Source organism: Macaca nemestrina, chromosome 6, assembly GCF_043159975.1.
Source record: "Macaca nemestrina isolate mMacNem1 chromosome 6, mMacNem.hap1, whole genome shotgun sequence".
Lineage (NCBI taxonomy): Eukaryota > Metazoa > Chordata > Mammalia > Primates > Cercopithecidae > Macaca > Macaca nemestrina.
In genome coordinates this window covers 115,140,644-115,164,015 of record NC_092130.1, presented here as the reverse complement: position 1 = coordinate 115,164,015, position 23,372 = coordinate 115,140,644, and the positions used below count along the sequence as shown (strand labels likewise).

The following is a 23,372-nucleotide window of genomic DNA, read 5'->3' as shown; positions in this document are numbered from 1 at the left end:
TGGGTGCTCCTGCATGGGGTACATATATATTTAGGATAGTTATCTCTTCTTGTTGATTCGAACCCTTTACTGTTATGTAAAAAAATATGGAACGCTTCAGGAACTTGCATGTAATCCTGGTGTGGGGCCATGCTAATGTTGTTTGTATTGTTCCAATTTTAGTATATGTGCTGCCAAAGCAAGCACTCCTTCTTTTCTTTACTGGATAAAAGGGACCCAGAGTTCTTGGTTTGGGGAATTTTACTTAGAGGCAAATGCTCTTTCTCCCACCATTCCAGCATTTTTAAGAAAAAAAGTGACCAGAAAGTAGGGGAGAGAGGCCCGTAATGCCACATGTTCCAAAAGGCTTAGTCTGCAGAAGTAGAGCCTTTGGTTGATGAAATGGGGAGAAAAGGTGAACAGAGCACAGAGAAGCAATCCTGATAGGTTGGGAATTACAGATGCCATGTATAACTTCTTATGGTATCAAAGAATCAGGCTGCAGGAGCTGAAAGATCAAAAGCTAACTGAGAGGAGATACTTTAAATAAAAATTACCAGAAAATGGTCATTGAAATGGCAACTAAACCCAACAATGTTCATTTAACTGTAAACTGGATGTTGAAGTTTTCACCACCATTGTAATAGAAAAAGAGCTGGACCAAAAAAACCTCAATTTGGGTATCTTTGTGGCTTTACTTAAAATTGTGTAAAATATATATATATTATAAAACACATATATTATATATTTAATATATATATTATATATTATATATTTAATATATATAATATTTATTATATATTATAAAACATATATATTTGATTCTCTAGTTATTTTAGTTGGGAGAGATATAGATATAGATATAGATACACACACACAAAAAAAAATAACACAGAACAGGGGAAAGAGAACAGTGCTCTAAAAATTCAGAACAAACCTCTGAAAAATATTTACTGCAGAATTCAAAAGAAAAACTTAGAAGACTACTTGGTATCCTTAATAAAGAACCAAGAGATTGGCCTCTATGAAAAGAAAACAGGATGAAATGAAGAGGATTCCAGGCAGGTTAAACAAGGCAGTGGACAATGGGTAAAATGAAAAGGGAGAGAGAATTTTTTTTAAAGGATGATTACATAGAAACTAAAAGCAAAGTAGAATAATTAATTGATACTGAAGACAGTGGGTTGAAGCATTATTTAACAGTTCTATAAGCCTTCACAGGGAGACAGGAAAAGAAAAGTATGACAGAGAAGAAGAAAGAATTGAAAAAGAAAGACTAGGGAGCTAACATATAGCTCATCAGCATTCCCAGAGGAGAGTCCAGAGAAATAAAACAGAAACAATAACCAAATACACATCCCAAGAAAACTTTCCTAACCTCAGGAAAATGGGTGACATGGCTCCAGGAAAAAAATACATCAGTAAAAGACCTAAACCTTAACATATCTGGCACTTTTTAAACTACTAAGTAAACAGGAAAAAAAAAAAAAAAAAGAAGAAATCCTGCAAGATTCCAGGAAGAAATAAAACTTCTTACTTAAAAAAAAAATAAAAATATGCTGGCTTCAAATAAAATATAGATTCTAAGGAAATGTTGCAGCCCATAAGACATTATATACTACAATGTGTGTGCATCAATATATATAATGTGTGTATATACACGCACACACACATAGTTAAAACTGTAAGAAGAAACTAATAGAAATACAGTACTAAAGTCTAACAAAAGTCTCTTGAAGAGAAAAAGTAGCTGGAAAATTAAAAGGACCATAAAGCATATGAGTAAATTCAATTAATGAAGTTCATCTAACAGTTACATTTAAAAGTTTGGATTCTTCAAACAAAGAAACTACTTTTGTAAAAAGTTGATCAAAAATTATTCATATATTAGACAGAGGCAGATGAAAGCTATAAAACATAGAAATTATATAAACCATAAGTATGTATAAGTATGTGAAAGACATATACATAACCCAGGGAATTAATATCAGAAGATAACCTTTAAAAATAAAAACGCAAAGGCAAACCTTAAAATAAAACATTTCTAAATGGCACAGGCTAAAGAACAAATCCAAATTGCAATTGCAAACAATTTTAAAGTTAAGAACAACTGAAAAATCTATATAAAAATCTAATGATGTGTGGTAAAGGATGGACTCAAAAGGAAGAAAAGCCCATGGCATTCAGGGTTCTCATCATTTTAAAAATTGAATAAAATAAAATAACAAAATATTCAACTCAATAAACTGGAGAAGTTCAATAAAGGTCAACAAAATAACCTGAAGAAAAGTCACAGGAACGAATCAATAAAAATCAAAACAGAATGACATATTCATTTAATAACCTAGAAAAAGATCAGAACTCCAAGGAAGGTTGGGAAAAATGAGTTAATAAAAATAAAAGCAGAAAAGGGGCAATTAAATAAGTAGAACTCTGCAAGAGTAAGACAAGAAAATTTCGACAAAGTAGATGTGACCAAATATAGAAACAAGATTAAAAATATGCAAAAGAATAGCATGTACAATACTATTCTGATTAATATGATAGACTAATGCAGTGGCAATAATGTAAGAAAATATGAAGTGATGAAACTGATCCAAAAAGAAATCAAAAACAGAACATAGTAAAACAAATATACAGCAGAAACAAAAGAAAAAGGCTTTTAGAAAAATCGACCTAAACCAAAAAAGCAAAACAAAAATGGTATAAGAAGTAAGTTATTTCAGAATTACACTATATTCCACAACGTAGATAAACAACGGAAGCCTACTGAATTCATTATATTAGGTTGTTGCAAAAGTATTTGTGGTTTTTGCCATTAAAAGTAATGTAATAGCTAATAGCCATTACAAACTTAACACCATACCTGACAACGATTATTTTTTAAAAGATACACCTATCTCACTTTTTAAAAATGCAAACATAACTAATTAAATATATAAATAAAACTAAGGAATATATTAAAAGAAAAAATTCACAACAAAATAAGAGTTGTAAATACTTTAAACAATGACACAAAAACAGAAGTATTATTTTCCATGGTAATTCTTTTTCTCAAAAGATCAAAAGAGAAAGATACAATAGGAGTTATGTCATTCTAGATTTTAAAGTGTATTAGAAACCTATAACAAGGAAAATATTATAACACTATCTCTAGACAAGAAAGACAAATGATTAAAAGAGGTTTGACACCCAAATATGTCTAGTATAAGATTTTAGTATAAGTAAATGTGACATTTCAACTCACTGGAGAAGCTATAGACTAATCAAGAAAAGCTATTAAGAAAATTGACTTGTACATGCCAGCAAGTTCTCAGGTCACAAGAAGAAAGGCAAAGCTCCAGAGGTTAGCCTTTAAATTCAGCCAGACAAACCATCTGAAAGTGAAATGGCCCATGGAACATGCCAATGGGACTGTGAAAGTACATCAACTCTGTCTGCATTTACTAGTCAGCCCTTTTCTTTCTTCTCCAACTTTTATTTATCACTGTCCCTAAATCACACTAGATTAGCAAAGAAAATATTAGGTTGGTGCAAAAGTAATTGCAGTTTTTGCTATGAAAAGTAATGGCAAATAATAACAATGTTCCCACAGATTATGCCCCTCAAAATTAACCAAAATAGTAAAGCACAAAGGGTGAAAGCCTATAGTTTGCGACCAGCCTGGTCAACATGGTGAAACTCCGTCTCTACTAAAACTACAAAAATTAGCTGGGCATGGTGGTGAACACCTGTAATCCAAGCTACTCAGAAGGCTGAGGCAGGAGAATCACTTGAACCCAGGAGGCTGAGGTTGCAGTGAGCCGAGATAGTACTCCAGCCTGGGCGACAAGAGCAAAACTCCATCAAAAAAAAAAAAAAAAAAAAAAGTCGTTTTGCTCACAGGCCATTACTTATTTCCATGACAATTTAAAAATAGAGATGTTTCTATTCCATTTATATAGAAGAGCAGGAGTATATAGTCTCATAAAATGCCATTGAGAAAAGAGAAAATACAAATTCTGTCTCAACATATGGGAAATATTTTCATACCCTAAAGCCTAGTAATTTTCAAATTCTATCATGCTTGACTTTTCAGCTAACCTTCTCTTTTTCAATGTGTTCTACAGTATAACCTTTTGCAAAACTGCATTTAAATTAATTTTATTTTGAAAAATTTCCAACATCCCTTGTTGAATTCTGAGGTACCAAATAGCCAGGATTGGAGGTTTCTAAACTAGTCTGACCCACCACCTTCTGGGTCTGTTTCTTATGTTGCTGTAGACATTTAAGGATTGTCCAACTTTAAAAACCAATAATAACAAATCTTTGGTAATTGGTGACAAAACTAATGCTATTATAAGATTATCATCCATCAGTAAAAAGAAGAGCCAGAAACCCCAGAGACACAAAGACTTGTGTTTCTAAATGTTGCTACATAAGGCAAAATTTGATCAAAGTGCACTTTAGGATGCTCTCCAAAGAATGTTACACCCTAACACAGCATGGTTTATAATTACGGTATTATGGGAACAGCCAAAGAAGAAAATTGAATCTGTAGTTTTCACAACCAGTTTTCTTCTGGGTTCCAGGATAATTCAGATGGCAAAACAAATGCCCCAAGACTGAGCTGAGGGATTCAAATTTGAAAACCCTCCCTGGCTCCCAATCTTTTTTCTGGATAACGAACCTGCCCCCGCCCCACCACCACCACCATTTTCCTCAGATATCCTACTCTGCCTCTCAGTGATTTAGTGAGAAACTCTTCTCCGAAAAATATAAATTGGCAGATAACGACCAGGTAGAATAGGTATTTATGTTGCCTCTATGTTTGCCTTCATATATATTATAAACATACTGAGCTCTAAAAGTACATGGCTTTCTGCCTAGATACTCACTGTTTAGTTTATTCTGAGTGCTTGGTGGGAAACTCTTAATATTACTTAAATATTGTTATGGGTGAATCTGTCAAGAAAAGTCACTAATACTCAAATCAATAAATGTCATTTATGGGCATAGCATCTGCCTCTGAAAGACAGTCTGGGGACAGGGAGAAACGTGAGGGAGGATGGGGAGGGGAGGAGCTGCAACAGGAAGCTAAATTTAAATTCAGATTACAATGAATTCTGTTTCCTACAACTTCCACTCTCAAAAGCAGCCACATTTATAGAAAAAGAGAAGTATAATGGTCCCTGTTCACAATGAGTCTAACCATAAACAACTGGACAAACTAAAACTATGGAAACCAGTGGATCCTGAAACTTTGACATTAAAAACTCAATTTAGAAAAAAAAAATATTGAAATAGGTAATCTCATTAGTAGACTAGATAGAGAGATGGACACTTAGGCTTTTTCCCTTCTTCCAGGAATTTGGAAACTAAATCGTTTTCAATCAGTTTGCTTCTCTGATAAAGTCCACTCCCTCAGGGTTATAATATTTCTTAAGAGAGAACACTGAAAGCACAACTGTTGAAAGAAAAGGAAAGGAAAAAAGACTCATTTTTTGTCTCTTCATGGGATCTACAGATGAAAACATCAGGAATGGGGGCCACAGGGATATGCTGAAATGGCACAACAACAGTGCCATATTAGCAGCAGGTGATACATTTTAGTTCCTTAGAGCAATGCTAATTTGCTTATATATCATGTAATCATTTGGACTACTGGCCAAATTATTGAGAATAAGACCTAGACACTATGTAAGGCATGTGGACTAGTTAATGTCACAATAAAAAGATTTTAATACAGAAATCTTTGGCGTTTTATTTAAATTCATAATCTAATATATAAGTAACATCATTTGAGTGCACTTGTTCTCCTTGACTTCAGTTTGGAGTTTTGATGGAAATGAATTGATTTGTGAATGTGAATGTCTTTTTTCCTCTTTGAGAAGTAGGAAAGAATAGCACCTTTACCACTAGTGCTTCCCATGGCTGCCGTACTGAAGTGGCATCCTGGAGACCCCTTTCCTTCTTCAAATTCTTTTCTTTTTTTTTTAAATGCAAAGTCCCCAGTCTTGGCCCTCTCTTTGACCTTACCGTTATGAAATCAATGAAAACAATAATCCCATTTTACCAGCATTTAAAAAAATCACATACAGTGAGCACTTCATTTTGAGAAGAACGATAAAAATCAAGAATGTTTGCTTTATGATGACCATGATAGTAGAGGGTTTGGGAACAAAAATGTATGAGTAATAGCTGATAGAACTAACAGTGTCTCACTTGGAGAAGGGAAGGTTTAAAAAATGAATGAGGGGGAGAGGAACTGAAGTTTTTCTTCAAAGTTCCAGTGGGCATGTAGCAAAGACTGGTTAAATGCTCAAAAAGGCCATACCTTCCTTCCAGGAACACAGGTAAACTATTTTCCAGCCACCCTAGCAGAAAAGTGGGGCTGTGTGATTGACTTCTGGCCAACAGAATAGGGTTCTAACAGACCCAGACATTATAACCTCCCAAGTGCGTCTGCACATGCTCCTGAGAAACGGATTAGTAGTAGCCAGCAAATCCAACCTTTGCTCTTGCTCTACTTCTGACACACTTCTTCCTGAATCTTCCTTTATGGAATCTTTCTGTAGTGTCTCCTTTCTCTTACTCTTTGAGCCTTTGCTCACCTCTTTCAATGTCTTTTTACACCTTTTGTACAAGTATGTTCCCTCCCTAGCCAAACAAGAAATTCTGCAAGTGGGGGATAATCATTCTATGTGCTCTCCTGTGTTCCCACCAGCATACCTCGTAACATTCCCCATACACAGGAAATATGAAGTTTCACACGTAGGCAATTTCTATTAGCTAAGCAGAGTCCAAATTGTTGTTGGTTTTTTGTTTGTTTTTGTTTGTTTGTTTGTTTTTGAGAGTTTTGCTCTTGTTGCCCAGGCTGGTGTGCAATGGCGCGATCTCAGCTGACCACGACCTCCACCTCCCAGGTTCAAGGAATTCTCCTGCCTCAGCCTCCCCAGAGCTGGGATTACAGGCACGTGCTGCCACACCTGGCTAATTTTGTATTTTTAGTAGAAACGGGGTTTCTCCGTGTTGGTCAGGCTGGTCTCGAACTCCCAACCTCAGGTAATCTGCCCGCCTCAGCCTCCCAAAGTGCTGGGATTACAGGTATGAGCCACTGCGACTGGCCTAAAATACGCATTTATTTCTATAAGTGATTACTGATACATTTCTCATCTCCAGGTATCTGTATCTTGTGTTCCACAGCCGAAACACCACTTAGAAAGTGAGGCTACATGTGCTGAGTTAGTTTCAGATTCACAGAAACATCTGTTTGTCTTCTGGAGTGGATAGAAACATTGTATAGACCTAATACCAGTGGATCAAGGGCAAAAATAAAAATTTCACGACTTAAGTTTAAATTTCTAGGTAAACACTGATATTATCCTTTAAAATAATCTCTAATGTTTAATCCAACCCAGGTCTTAATGTTTAAACAACATAAATTGGTCAGGTTCCTCACATAAAAAGGAAAATGGAATGTAGGATTGCTAGCCAGATGGTCAAATAGGAACAGCTCCGGTCTGCAGCTCCCAGCGAGATCAACACAGAAGGCAGGTGATTTCTGCATTTCCAACTGAGGTACCTGGTTCAGCTCATTGGGACTGGTTGGACAGTGGGTGCAGCCCACATAGGGTGAGCTGAAGCAGAGCGGGGCATCGCCTCACCCAGGAAGTGCAAGGGATTGGGGAATTTTCTCTCCTACCCAAGGGAAGCAGTGAGGGACTGAGCCTGAGGAACCATGCACACTCCGGCCCAGATACTGCGCTTTTCCCACGGTCTTTGCAACCTGCAGTCCAGGAGATTCCCTCCTGTGCCTACCCCACCAGGGCTCTGGGTTTCAAGCACAAAACTAGGCGGCCATTTGAGCAGACATGAAACTAGCTGCAGGAGTTTGTTTGTTTGTTTTTTCCATACCCCAGTGGTGCCTGGAACACAAGTGAGACAGAACCATTAACTCCCCTGGAAAGGGGGCTAAAGCGAGGAAGCCAAGTAATCTTGCTCAGCAGGTTGCACCCCCACAGAGCACAGCAAACTAAAATCCATTGGCTTGAAATTCTCACTGCCAGCACAGAAGCAGTCTGAGATTGACCTGGGACACTGGAGCTTGATGGGAGGAGGGGCATCCACCATTGTTGAGGCTTGAGTAGGCGGTTTTCCCCCTCGTAGTGTAAACAAAGCCACTGGGAAGTTCGAACTTGGTGGAGCCCACTGAAACTCAGCAAGGCCACTGTGGCCAGATAGCCAGATTTCTCCTCTCTGGGAAGAGCATCTCTGAAAAAAAGGCAGCAACCCCAGTCAAGCACTTATAGATAAAACCCCCATCTCCATGGGACACAGCACCTGGGGGAAGGGGTGGCTGTGGGTGCAGCTTCAGCAGACTTAAACGTCCCTGCTTGACAGCTGTGAAAAGAGCAGTGGACCTCCCAGTACAGCGTTCAAGCTCTGTTAAGGGTCAGACTGCCTCCTCAAGTGGGTCCCTGACCCCTGCGAATCCTGACTGGGAGACACCTCCCAGCAAGGGCTGACAGACACCTCATACAGGAGAGTTCTGACTGGCATCTGGCAGGTGCCCCTCTGGGATGAAGCTTCCAGAGGAAAGAACAGGTGGCAATCTTTGCTGTTCTGCAGCCTCCTCTGGTGATACCCAGGCAAACAGGGTCTGAATGGACCTCCAGCAAACTCCAGCAGAACTGGGGCAGAGAGGCCTGACTGTTAGAAGGAAAAGTAACAGAAAGGAAGAACACTCAGAGACCCCATCAGAAAGCCACCAATATCAAAGATCTAAGGTATATAAACCCACAAAGATGGGGAAAAACCAGCGCAAAAAGGCTGAAAATTCCAAAAAACAGAACGCCTCTTCTCCTCCAAAGGATCACAGCTCTTCACCAGCAAGGGAACAAAACTGGATGGAGAATGACTTTAATGAATTGACAGAAGTAGCCTTCAGAAGGTGGGTAATAACAAACTCCTACAAGCTAAAGGAGCATGTTCTAACCCAATACAAGGAAGCTAAGAACTGTGAAAAAAGATTAGACAAATTGCTAACTAGAATAACCCGTTTTTAGAGAAGAACATAAATGACCTGATGGACTAGAAAAACACAGCACAAAAACTTCGTGAAACATATGCAAATATCAATAGCTGAATTGATAAGCAGAAGAAAGGATAGCAGATATTGAAGAGCAACTCAATGAAATCAAGCAAAAGACGAGATTAGAGAAAAAAGAATAAAAAGAAACAAACAAAGCCTCCAAGAAATATGGGACTATGTGAAAAGACCAAATCTATGTTTGATTGGTGTACCTGAAAGTGATAGGGAGAATGGAATCAAGTTGGAAAACACTCTTCAGGATATTATCTAGGAGAATTTCCCAACCTAGTAAGGCAGGCCAACATTCAAATTCAGGAAATACAGAGAACACCACAAAGATACTTCTCAAGAAGAGCAACCCTAAGACACATAATTGTCAGATTCACCAAGGTTGAAATGAAGGAAAAAATGTTAACTGCAGTCAGAGAGAAAGATTGGGTTACCCACAAAGGAAAGTCCATCAGACTACCATTGGATCTCTATGCAGAAAGTCTACAAGCCAGAAGAAAGTGGGGGCTAATATTCAACATTCTTAAAGAAAAGAATTTCAAATGAGAATTTCATATCCAGCCAAACTAACCTTCATAAGTGAAGGAGAATAAAATCCTTTACAGACAAGCAAATATTGAGAGATTTTGTCATCACCAGGTCTGCCTTAAAATAGCTCCTGAAGGAAGCACTAAACATGGAAAGGAACAACCAGTACCAGCCACTGCAAAAACATACCAAAGTATAAAGACTATTGACACTATGAAGAAACTGCATCAACTAATGGGCAAAATAACCAGCTAGCATCATAATGACAGGGTCAAATTCACACATAACGATATTAACTTTAAATGTAAATGGCCTAAATGCCCCAATTAAAAGACACAGACTGGCAAATTGGATAAAGAGTCAAGACCCATCAGTGTGCTATATGCAGGAGACCCATCTCACAAACGAAGACACACATAGGCTCAAAATAAAGGGATAGTGGAATATTTACCAAGCAAATGGAAAGCAAAACAAAAGCAGGAGTTGCAATCCTAATCTCTGATAAGACAGACTTTAAACCAACAAAGATCAAAAGAGACAAAGAAAGGCATCACATAATGGTAAAGGGATCAATGCAACAAGAAGAGCTAACTCTCCTAAATATAGATGCACCCAATACAGGAGCATCCAGATTCACAAAGCAAGTTCTTAGAGACCTACAAAGAGACTTAGACTCCCACACAATAATAGTGGAATACTTTAACACTCCACTGTCAATATTAGACAGATCAACGAGACAGAAAATTAACAAGGATATTCTGGACTTGAACTCAGCTTTGGAACAAGCAGAACTAATAGACATCTACAGAACTTTCTAGCCCAAATCAACAGAACATACATTCTTCTCAGTGCCTCATTGCACTTATTCTAAAATTGACCACATTATTGGAAGTAAAACACTCCTCAGCAAATGCAAACAAATGGAAATCATAACAAACAGTCTCTCAGACCACAGTGCAATCAAATTACAACTCAGGATTAAGAAACTCACACAAAATTGCACAACTGCACAGAAACTGAACAACCTGCTCCTGACTTACTACTGGGTAAATAATGAAATGAAGGCAGAAATAAAGATGTTCTTTGAAACCAATGAGAACAAAGACACAACATACCAGAATTTCTGGGACTCATTTAAAGCAGTGTGTATAGGGAAATTTATAGCACTAGATGCCCACAAGAGAAAGCAGGAAAGATCTAAAATCAACACCTTAACATCACAATTAAAAGAACTAGAGAAACAAGAGCAAACAAATTCAAAAGCTAGCAGAAGACAAGAAATAACAAAGATTAGAGCTGAACTGAAGGAGATAGAAACATGGAAAATCCTTCAAAAAAATCAATGAATCCAGGACCTGGTTTTTTGAAAAGATTAAAAAAATAGACTGCTAGACAGACTAATAAAGAAGAAAAGAGAGAATAATCAAATAGATGCAATAAAAAAATGATATGGGGGATATCACAGCTGATCCATAGAAACACAAACTACCATCAGAAAAGACAATAAACACCTCTACATAAGTAAACTAGAAAATCTAGAAGAAATGGATAAATTCCTGGACACATACACCCTCCCCAGTCTACCCCAGGAAGAAGTTGAATCCTTGAATAGACCAATAATAGGTTCTGAAATTGAGGAAGTAATAAATAGCCTACCACCCAAAAAAAGCCCAGGACTAGATGGATTCATAGTTGAATTCTACCAGAGGTACAAAGAAGAGCTGGTACTATTTCTGCTGAAACTATTGAAAAGGAGGGACTCCTCCCTAACTCATTCTATGAGACCAGCATCATCCTGATACCAAAACCTGGCAGAGATATAACAAAAAAGAAAACTTCAGGCTGATATCCCTGATGAACATCGATGCAAAAGTCCTCAATAAAATTCTTCAAACTGAATCCAGCAGCACATCAAAAAGCTTATCCACCATGATCAAGTCGGCTTCATCCCTGTGATGCAAGTCTGGTTCAACATACGCAAATCAATAAATGTAATCCATCACATAAACAGAAGCAATGACAAAAACCACATAATTATTTCAATAGATGCAGAAAAGGACTTCGACAAAATTCAACACACCTTCATGCTAAAAACTCTCAATAAACTAGGTATTGATGGAATGTATCGCAAAATATTAAGAGCTATTTATGACAAACCCACAGCCAATATCATACTGAGTGGGCAAAAACTGGAAGCGTTCCCTTTGAAAACCGGCACAAGACAAGGATGCCCTCTCTTACCACTCCTATTCAACACAGTATTGGAAGTTCTGGCCAGGGCAATCAGGCAAGAGAAAGAAATAAAGGGTATTCAAATAGGAAAAAAGGAGGCCAAACTGTCTCTGTTTGCAGATTACATGATCATATATTGAGAAAGCCCCACTATCTCAACCCAAAATCTCCTTAAGCTGATAAGCAACTTCAGCAAAGTCTCAGGATACAAAATCAATTGGCAAAAATCACAAGGATTCCTGTACAACAGTAACACATAGATCATGCATGAACTCCCATTCACAATTGCTACTAAGAGAATAAAACACCTAGGAATACAACTTACAAGGGATGTGAAGGACCTCTTCAAGGAGAATTACAAATCACTGCTCAATGAAATAAAAGAGGACACAAACAAATGGGAAAACTTTCTATGCTCATGGATAGGAAGAATCAATATCATGAAAATGGCCATACTGCCCAAGGTAGTCTATAGATTCAATGCCATCCCCATTAAGCTACCAATGATTTTCTTCACAGAACTGGAAAAAACTGCTTTAAAGTTCACATGGAACCAAAAAAGAGCCACATTGCCAAGACAATCCTAAGTGAAAAGAACAAAGCTAGAGGCATCACACTACTTGACTTCAAACTATACTACAAGGCTACAGTAATCAAAACAGCATGGTACTGGTACTAAAACAGATATACGGACCAAGGGAACAGACCAGAGGCCTCAGAAATAATGCCACACATCTATAGCCATCTGATCTTTGACAAACCTGACACAAACAAGCAATGGGGAAAGGATTCCCTATTTAATAAGTGATGTTGGGAAATTATACCAAATTTATACCAAAATTAACTCAAGGTAGATTAAAGACTTAAACATAAGACCTAAAACCATAAAAATCCTAGAAGAAAACCTAGGCAATACCATTCAAGGCACAGGCATGGGCAAAGACTTCATGTCTGAAACACCAAAAGCAATGGCAATAAAAGCCAAAGTTGACAAATGGGATCTAATTAAACTAAAGAGTTTCTGCACAGCAAAATAAACTATCATCAGAGTGAACAGCAACCTACAAAATGGGAGAAAATATTTGCAGTCTATCCATCTGACAAAGGGCTAATATCCAGACTCTACAAGAAACTTAAACAAGTTTGTAAGAAAAAAACAACCCCATCAAAAAGTGGGCAAAGGATATGAACAGACACTTCTTGAAAGGAGACATTTATGCCCCCAACAAACATAAGAAAAAATGTTCGTCATCACTGGTCATTAGAGAAATGCAAATCAAAACCACAGTGAGATACCATCTCATGCCAGTTGGAATGGTGATCATTAAAAAGTCAGGAAATGACAGAGGCTAGAGAAGATGTGGAGAAATAGGAACACTTTTATATTGCGGGTGGGAGTGTAAATGAGTTCAACCATTGTGGAAGACAGTGTGTCAGTTCCTCAAGGATCTAGAACTAGAAATACCACTTGACCCAGCAATCCCATTACCGGGTATATACCCAAAGGATTATAAATCATTCTACTATAAAGACATATCCACATGTATGTTTATTGCAGCTCTATTCACAATAGCAAAGATTTGGAATCAACCCGAATGTCCATCAATGATAGACTGGATTAAGGAAATGTGGCACATATACACCATGGAATACTATGCAGCCATAAAAAAGGATGAGTTCTTGTTTTTTGCAGGGACATGGATGAAGCTAGAAACCATCATTCTCAGCAAACTAACATGAGAGCAGAAAACCAAACACTGCATGTTCTCACTCATAAGTGGGAGTTGAACAATGAGAACACATGGACACAGGGAGGGGAACATCACACACTGGGGCCTGTTGGGGGTTGGGAGCTAGGGAAGGGATAGCATTAGGAGAAATACCTAATGTAGGTGATGGGTTGATGGGTGGCACAAACCACCATGGCACATGTATACCTATGTAACAAAACTGTATGTTCTGCACGTGTACCCCAGAACTTAAAGTATAATAAATAAGCAAACAGATAAATAAATAAAATCAACAAAATAATAAAAGAAAAAATTTTTCCCTCAGCTAGTTCACATAATAAATACATAAACCTCAGAGATATCTAAATATTCACATATTTTTAAATGAATACCTTTCTTCTAGCCTCCTCAAACAGTCTAAAAACAAAAAAAAATCACCGATTTTTTATCCCTCTCACTTCTTTCAAAACCTTTCATCTTATTTATACAGATGTTGTTAACTCAGGCTTTTCACAAAATATGGATATATCATGGATTTCTTAATTAGCAAAAGAAAATGTATATTACCAAGTATATGGGAATAGGCCCTAAATCTTGGCTAGTAATTCCATGACTCTTCTCAAGCTAACTCACTCCCCCGTAGTCACAACTACCATGTTTCAGGCAATCTCACCTCCACCAGCAACAGGCCCCCACTACACCACTGCCTGAGCATGCAAAGGAATACCACTGCCCCATTACCACTAGTGCCCCCACCACAGCAAAGATGCGTGCAACTCATTGTGCTGCTGTGGCTGTTGACATGCACAAGCAAGCATGGATCCTGCTGCCATCACTCCAGTGAAGTGCTTTGGCCAGTACACCCCATTGAAATGTTATGACCAGCAGATCAGGAACTTCTTTACCCCTCAACCACAGCAGGTTGCTAACCTTGAGGAACCAGAAAACAAGGCCAGAGGCCTGGTACTATCCCCCAGAGCATGCAGCCAAAAGTGCTAAGCTGAGCCTTGGCCCCCTAAAATCTTCCAAAAATGAAGCAAGTGGACTGAACCCACCTTATACCACAATCGAACCCCCAAGGTCATCAAAGATCAAACCAAAAAGTTCCATCTAAAGGACAGCAACTTCAAAGACAGAAGAAATATCACCTCACACAGATGAGAAAGAACCATCACAAGAACTCTGACAACTCAAAAACCCAGAATGTCTTCTTACCTCCAAATGATTGCACTAGTTCCCCAGCAATGGTTCTTAACCAGGCTGAGATGGCTGAAATGACAGATATAGAATTCAGAATACGAATAGGAACAAAGATCACAGAGATTCAGGAGAAAGCTGAAAACCAATCCAAGAAATTTAAGAATAAAATAAAACAATATAGGGGCTGAAAGATGAAATGGCCATTTTAAGAAAGAAATAAACTAATGTGATAGAGAAAAAAAAAAAACTCCTTTCAGGAATTTCATAATATATGACCACATGTATTAACAGCAGAATAGACCAAGCTGGGGAAAGAATCTGAGTTCAAATACCAGTTCTCTGAATTAATTCAGTCAGACAAAAAGGAAGAAAAAAAGACTAAAAAAAAAAGAACACCACCTTCAAGAAATATGGGATTATATAAAGAGATCAAATCTACAACTCATTGATATCCCTGAATGACAGGGAGTGAAAGCAGACAACTTGGAAAACACATTTGAGAATATTGCTCATGAAAATTTCCCCACCCTCACTAGAGAGGCTAACATTCAAATTCAAAAAATACAGAGAACCCCCGTGAGAAACTATTCAACACAATAATCCCCTAGACACACAGTCATCACATTCTCCAAGGCTGAAATGGAGGAAAAAATGTTGAAGGTAGCCAGAGAGAAAGGGCAAGTCACCTTTCAAGGAAATTCCATCAGGTTAACAGCAGGCCTTTCAGCAGAAACCCTACAAGCCAGATGAGGCCAGAAGCCTATATTCAGCATTCTTAAAAAAAAGAAATTCCAACCAAGAATTTCATATCTGGTCAAATTAAGTTTCATAGACAAAGGAGAAGTATCATCTTTTGCAGAGAAGCAAATGCTAAGGGAATTCATTACCACCAGACCTGTGTTACAAGAAGTCCATAAGGAAGTACCAAATATGGAAAGAAAAGAACATTACCCACCACCACGAAAACACACTTAAGTACATAGATCACTGATACTATAAAGCAACTCCACAATCAAGTCTGTATAATAACCAGCTAACAACATGGTGATAGAATCAACTCCACAAGTATCGATGTTAACTTTGAGTTTAAATGGGCTAAATGTCCCAATTAAAAGACACAGAGTGGCAAATTGAACAAAGAAACAAGACCTAACTGTATGCTGTCTTCAAGAGACCCATCTCACATTCAGTGACACTCATAGGCTCAAAGTAAAGGAATAAAGAAAATTCTACCAAGCAAGGCATGGGTTTGTATTATAATTTCAGACAAAATTGACTGTAAACTGACAATGATCAAAAAGACAAATAAGGGCATTACGTAATGGTAAAGCGTTCAATTCAACATGAAGACGTAACTATCCTAAATATATATGCATCCAACAGAGGAGCACCCAGATTCATAAAACAAGTTCTTAGAGACCTACAAAGAGATTTAGATAACCACATAATAATAGTGGGAGACTTCAACACCCCATTCACAGTATCAGACAGATCACTGAGGCAGAAAACTAACAAACATATATTCGAGACCTGAACTTGACACTTGACCTAATTGGCCTAACAGACATCTACAGAACTCTCCAACCAAAAACAACAGAATATACATTATTCTCACCTGCACATGGCACATACTCTAGAATCTACCACACAATGTGCCATAAAACAATTCTCAGCAAATTCAAAAAAATGGCAAGCATACCAACCACACTATCAGACTACAGCTTAATAAAAATAGAAATCAGTTGTATTAGTTTATTCTCACACAGCTATGAAGAACTATCTAAGACTGGGTAATTTATAAAGGAAGAAAGTTTCATTGACTCACAGTTCTGCACTCCTAGGAGACCTCAGGAAACTTACAATCATGGCAGAAAGCAAAGGAAGGTAGTCACCTTCTTCACAAGGTGGCAGGATGGAGTGAGTGCAAGCAGGAGAAATGCCTGATGCTTATAAAACCATCAGATCTCATGAGAACTCACTATCACAAGAACTACATGGGGTAAACCACCTCCATGATCCAATTACCTTCACCTGGTCCTGCCCTTGACCTGTGGAGATTATGAGGATTACAACTCAAGGTGAGATTTGGGTGGGAACACAGAGCCAAACCATATCATCGGTACTAAGGAAATCACTCAAAACCATACAATTACACGGAAAATAAGCAACCTGATCCTGAATGACTTTTGGGTAAACATTGAAATTAAGGCAGAAATCAAGAAATTATTTGAAACTAATGAGAACAAAGATACAATATACCAGAATCTCTCTCTTGTCAATGTTAAAGCAGTGTTAAGAGGAAAGTTTATAGATCTAAATGCTCATATCAAAAAGTTAGGAAGGTTTTAATTTAACAACATAACATCACACCTAGAGGAAACAGAGAAAGAGCAAACCAACTCAAAAGCTAGCAGAGGAAAAGAAATAACCAAAATCAGAACAGAATTGGGTGAAATTGAAATGCAAAAAAAAAATATGAAAGATCAATGAATCCAGGAGTTGGTTTTTTGAAAGAATAAATAAAATTGATATACCACTAGCTAGACTAACAAAAAAAAAGAGAGATGATCCAAATAAACAACATCAGAAATGGTAAAGTGGACATTACCATCGACCCAACAGAAACACAAAAAACCCTCAGAGACTATAACAAACACCTTTATGCACACAAACCAGAAAATCTAGAATTTTTCAGGGTAAATTCCTGGAAACATACAACCTCCCAAGATTGAACTAGGAAGAAATTCAAATCCTGAACAGACCAATGACAAGTTCTGAAGCTGAATCATTAATAAAACTCCTACCAACCAGAAAAAGCCCAGGACCAGAAAGATTCACAGGCACATTCTACCAGACATATAAAGAGCCGGCTTGTACAATTCTATCTGAAACTACTCAAAAAAACTGAAGAGGAGGGACTACTCCCTAACTCATTCTACAAGGCCAGCATCATTCTGATACCGAAGCCTGGAAGAAACAGAAGAAGGAAAGAAAACATCAGGCCAATATTCTTGATGAACATAGGTGCAAAAATCCTCAACAAAATACTAGCAAATTATGTCCTGGATCCATCAGGACATTAAAAAGTTAATTCAGCATAATTAAGTAGACTTTATCCCTGGGATACAAAGTTAGTTCAAAATACATAAATCAACAAATGTGATTCATCACATAAACAGAACTAAAAACAGAAACTACATAATCACCTTGATAGATGAGGAAAAAGCTTTCAATAAAATTAAGCATCACTTCATTTTAAAAATCCTCAACAAACTAGGCATTAAAAGAACAAACTTCAAAATAATAAGAACCATCTATAACAAACCCACAGCCAACATCATACTGAATGGGTAAAAGCTAGAAGTATTCCCCTTGAGAGGCAGCACAAGACAAGGATGCCAAATATCACTATTCTATTCAACACAGTACTGGAACTCCTAGCCAGAGCAATAGGCAAGAGAAAAAAATAAAAGGCATCCAAATAAGAAGAGAGGAAGTCAAACTATTTGTATGCAGACAGTATGATTTTTTTTTTTTTTTTTTTTTTTTTTTTTTTTTTTTTTGAGATGGAGTCTTGCTGTGTCACCCAGGCTGGAGTGCAGCGTCACGATCTCGGCTCACTGTAATCTCCACCTCCTGAGTTCAAGTGATTCTCCTGTCTCAGCCTCCCGAGTAGCTGGGATTACAGGCACATGCTGCCAAGTCCAGCTAATTTTTTGTATTTTAGTAGAGACAGTGTTTCACCACGTTGCCCAGGCTGGTCTTGAACTCCTGAGCTCAGGCAATCCACCCGCCTCAGCCTCCCAAAGTTCTGGGATTATAGGCGTGAGCCACTGCGCCCAGCCGACAGTATGATTTTATTCCTAGAAAACCCCATAGTCTCTGCCAAAAACCTTCTAGATCTGATAACTTCGGCAAAGTTTCAGTGTACAAAATCAATATTCAAAAATCAGTAGCATTTCTATGCACTAATTACATCCAAGCTGAGAACCAAATCAAGAACACAATCCTACAACAGCCAAAAATAAATAAAATACTTAGGAATACAGCTAGCCAGAGAGGTGAAAAATCTCTACAATGAGAATTACAAAACAATGCTCAAAGAAATCAGAGATAACACAAACCAATAAAAAAAAATTCCACAATCATGCATAGGAAGAATCAACATTGTTAAAATGGTCATACTTCCCAAAGCAATTTACAGATTCAATGCCATTCCTGTCAAACTACCAATGACATTTTTCAAAAAATTTGAAAAACCCACTTAAAAATTCATATGGAACCAAAAAAGAGCCTGAATAGCTAAGGCAATTCTTAGCAAATGAATAAAGCTAGAGGCACCATATTATCTGACTTTAAATTATACAAGTCAACAGTAACCAAAACAGCATGATACAGGTACAAAAACAGACATATAGACCAAAGGAACAGACTAGAGAACCCAGAAATAATACCACACACATAAAATCATCTGATCTTTGACAAAGTCAACAAGGACAAGCAATGGGGAAGGGATTCCCTATTCAATAAATGGTGCTAGGATAACTGACTAGCCATATGCAGATTGATGCTGGACCTCTTTTTTATATCGTATACAACAATTAACCCAAGATGAATTAATGACTTAAATGTAAAACCTAAAACTATAAAAATGCTGGAAGATAACCAACAAAATACCATTCTGGACTTTGGTCTTGGCAAAGATTTCATGACAAAGATGCCAAAAGCAATTGCAACAAAAATTAAAAATTGACAAATGGTATCTAATTAAACTAAAGAGCTTTTGCATAGCAAAAGAAACTATCAATATACTAAAGAGACAACCTGCAGAATGGGAGAAAATATTTGCAAACTATGCATCTGACAAAGGTCTAATATACAACATCTATAAGGAACTTAAACAAATTAACAAGCGAAAAACAGCCCCATCACAAAGTGGGCAAAGGACATGAACAGACATTTTTCAGAAGAAGACATACACACAGCCAACAAATATGTAAAAATGTTCAACATCACAAATCATTAGACCAATGCAAATCAAAACCACAATAAGATGCTATCTCACACCAGTCAGAATGGCTATGATTAAAAGGTCAAAAAAGTAACAGACGCTGGCAAGGTTGCAGATGAAAGGGAACACTTACATACTGCTGGTGAGAATGCAATTTAGTTCAGCCATTGTGGAAAGCAGTTTGGCAATTTCTGCAAGAACTTAAGTCAGAACTACCATTTAACCCAGCAACCCCATTATTGGGTTTATACCCAAAGGAATATAAATAATTCCTCCATAAAGACACATGCATGCATGTGTTCATCACAGCACTATTCATATGAATATTCACTATTCAAAGACATGGAATCAAACTAAATGTCCATCAGTGGTGGACTGCATAAAGAAAATGTGCTATATATACATCATAGAATACTATGCAGCCTAAAAAATGAGATCATGTCCTTTGCAGCAACATGGTTGAAGCTGGAGGCCATTGTCCTAAGCGAATGAATGTAGGAACAGAAAACCAAATGCTGCATGTTCTCACTTACAAGTGGGAGCTAAACATTGAATACATATGGACACACATACACACACACACATACACATGCAAAAAAAAAAAAAAAAAAAAACCCTAACATATTTCAAACTTTGTCAGCTCTTTTCACACCTTTACATCTCTTTCCTGTCCCCTCACCTTCAGCCAATAATACTGTCTCCAACTTTACAGGGAGATAGAATTCCTAGGAGGGGAACTCTCATCTTCCCCATACCAACTAAGCAATTAAGGGCACTTCTGCAAATCCCTTTCTGCCTACTCCCCTTCTCATGAGCTAACACTACCCATTACCTATTTTCTCTCTCAAATAGCTGTCAGATCCCTGTCAATTAAGTCTTTACCAATGGCTTTTAAGCATACTCAAGTCTCTTCCATCTCATCTAGAAAATCTTCCCCAAATCCTACGTGTCCTGTTCTCTTCTTATAAGTCTAGTGTCTCTATTCTCATTGCATCCAGTTTCCCAGCCCTCACTCACTCTTCATCCTAGTCTACTTTTTCCTCATAAAATAGCTTTTGCTAAAGTTGCCAGTGACTTCCATGTCAATAACTCCAAAGAACTGGTTCAAACCTGTTATTTGAGCAGCACTTTATATTGCTGACCATCCCATCTTTATCAAATTATATCTTCCTTATATTTTTGTAACTCTTCCTAACTTTTGTGATATTCTTCCATCTCCTCTGGAGGTTGATCTTCCTTCACACAGCTGTGAGATTAAGTTCCTTGAAGCTTGGTTCCAGGCTCTCCTTTCTTGTCACTCTTTTGTATTTCTCTAGGCAGTGGCATCCATGGCCATGATGTCATGTACCACCTGAACACTTATGATACACACAGGTGTATCTCCAGTGTGGACCTCCACTCTAGGATCCAGACATAGATTTAAGTGTCTACTTGATGTTTCTTTTGTCCCTCTCAAAGTCACCCCAAACCAAACATATCCAAAATTGAATTCAAAATCTGCCTTCCAAATCTGATCTGCTTCCAATGTCCCTAACCCAGTAAATGGTACCACCGACTGTCAGATAAACTTAGTATCATCCTTACACTTTTGTTCTCCCGACTTTTGTTCAATCTGTCACTGATTTCTTCCCATTTACCTCCTAACTACATCTGATACCCCTCCACTTCTCTCTATCTTCACACCACAGCTCTAGTCCAAGCTGTATCATATCTGGCCTTGTAACTTCAGCAATTCTCTGCTGGTCTTTCCCCAGCATACCTTGGCTTCTCACCAATGCTTATGTGCTGAACTAAAAAGAGCTGTCTAAATAACAAATATGACTTTGTCACTCAATTATTTTCAGTGACTTTCCTTTGTTCTTGGGATTAAATATCCTCACTACCACTCCAAAGCCTTGCTTTGTCTGGCTTCTGGATGTCTCTTGGCTTCAATTAGCATGATTACCACACCCTCAACCCCACAGCCTCTCTCCTGAGGTCTCTCTGCATTCTTTCAGTCCTCAGAATTTCAGTGCCCTGACCTGATACAGGGATTTTGTCTCCTCTGCCCTCTGCTCTCATTCTTTACCTAGTTAATGCCTATTTAGTTCCCAGCTATTCCCTCTGAGGTAATATGGCCCTGACAAGAACTGACTCTCTGATTAATTTCCTCTGGTAGCACCATGTGCCTGTCTTTGACGGTGTTTGTCAGCTCCAATTTTCTGTTTATTTCTATGAACACTTGATTAAGTGTATGCCTCACTAAAAGGTAAATAAGCTTTATAAGGACAGGACCTCATCTGTTTCCTATAACAACCTATCTCCAAGGCCTAGCTTAGCACCCAACATATTGCAAACACTCAAAAGCATTTTTGTTAGTGAATGAACAAATGAATAAATTGACTATTTACTATTTTGTTCTCAGGGATGTGCTGTCTCTAGAACAGTCTGAATTTGAATATTTTTGAGACTGTAAGAGACTGTTTGTCTAACATTTTATTTTTCACAATGCACCTAACATCTGTCCTTGTAATAAACTAGGAGCACCTCTGCATCATGTTCAGTAGTTTATTATCCATAGGACCCAGCACAGTGCCTAAAAGATGGCAGGTCTCAAAAGTGTCTCTTGAAAGAACAGAATTGTCAATCCTAACTCAAAGATGCTGTATTGTACAAAGAGAGGCTAACTCCAGATGTGGTAGTGTGCACCTGTAGTCCCAGCTACTAGGGAGGCTGAGTCAGGAGAATGACTTGAACCCAGGAAACAGAGGTTGCAGTGAGCAAAGATGGTGCCACTGCACTCCAGCCTGGATGACAGAGCGAGACTCCGTCTCAAAACAAAGACAAAAACAAAAATAAAGAGAAGCGAACTGTGTAGACTGTGAAGTTAGCTTCCTGAACTCAAATTCTGGTCCTGTCGCATACATGTCTAGGGACAAATTATTTAGCTTCCTTAAGTCTATAAAATGGAGGTGATAATACCTCTGCCTCATATGGTTACTCTGAACCTCATATGGTTTCACAGTAGGATTTGTGAGATAATCCTATGAAACAACAGAAAACAAAGTATAGTCAAATATAGGTCTCGGAAAAAATGATTTTTAAAGAGATTTTATCCAGACTAGAAAACTCAAAGACATAGTAACCCAAAAGCTGGAAGATCCTGTGCACAATGACATAGAAGGGAAAAAAAACTAAAAGAACATGGTGAGGCTCACCAGGATATGAGTTACAGCATTTCAAAAAGAATTGCACTGGGGGAGTCATGGAACTAGAGAATGGATATTATATTCCAAGCCTTAAAAACAAACCAAAGGTCTCAGTCACTTTATTCCCACTAAGATTCATTACATTGCCTCTATTATTCCCTAAGCTGATCCCTGAACCACCTAAGTCAAATGAGAACTAAACAATAGGTAAACTTCATAGAACTTAATGACTGGTCTGATAGGTTCTTCTGGGACAGAAGAAAAGCAATTATAAGGGGAAAATAATCTCAACCAACCTCCCACTTATTTAGCAGCAGTTCAAATATACTGCTTCTTAAAGATCTAAGATTTGTGCCTGATTGCACATATCCCTACAGGTAAAATAATATGAACTAATGGTACCCTGAAAGTCTGCATGAAGA

The 23,372-nt window shown here is 37.8% G+C and overlaps 1 protein-coding gene and 1 non-coding gene across 6 annotated transcripts in view; both read right to left on the bottom strand.

The window, feature by feature from the left end:
- The window catches only part of LOC105499433 (phosphodiesterase 4D), a 1,582,997-nt gene that overhangs the window by 1,368,092 nt on the left and 191,533 nt on the right, over window positions 1-23,372 (bottom strand). The window lies entirely within an intron of this gene.
- On the bottom strand, window positions 81-186 carry LOC112423200 (U6 spliceosomal RNA). The gene has a single exon (XR_003013674.1). It is a non-coding gene; the product is annotated as a U6 spliceosomal RNA (small nuclear RNA).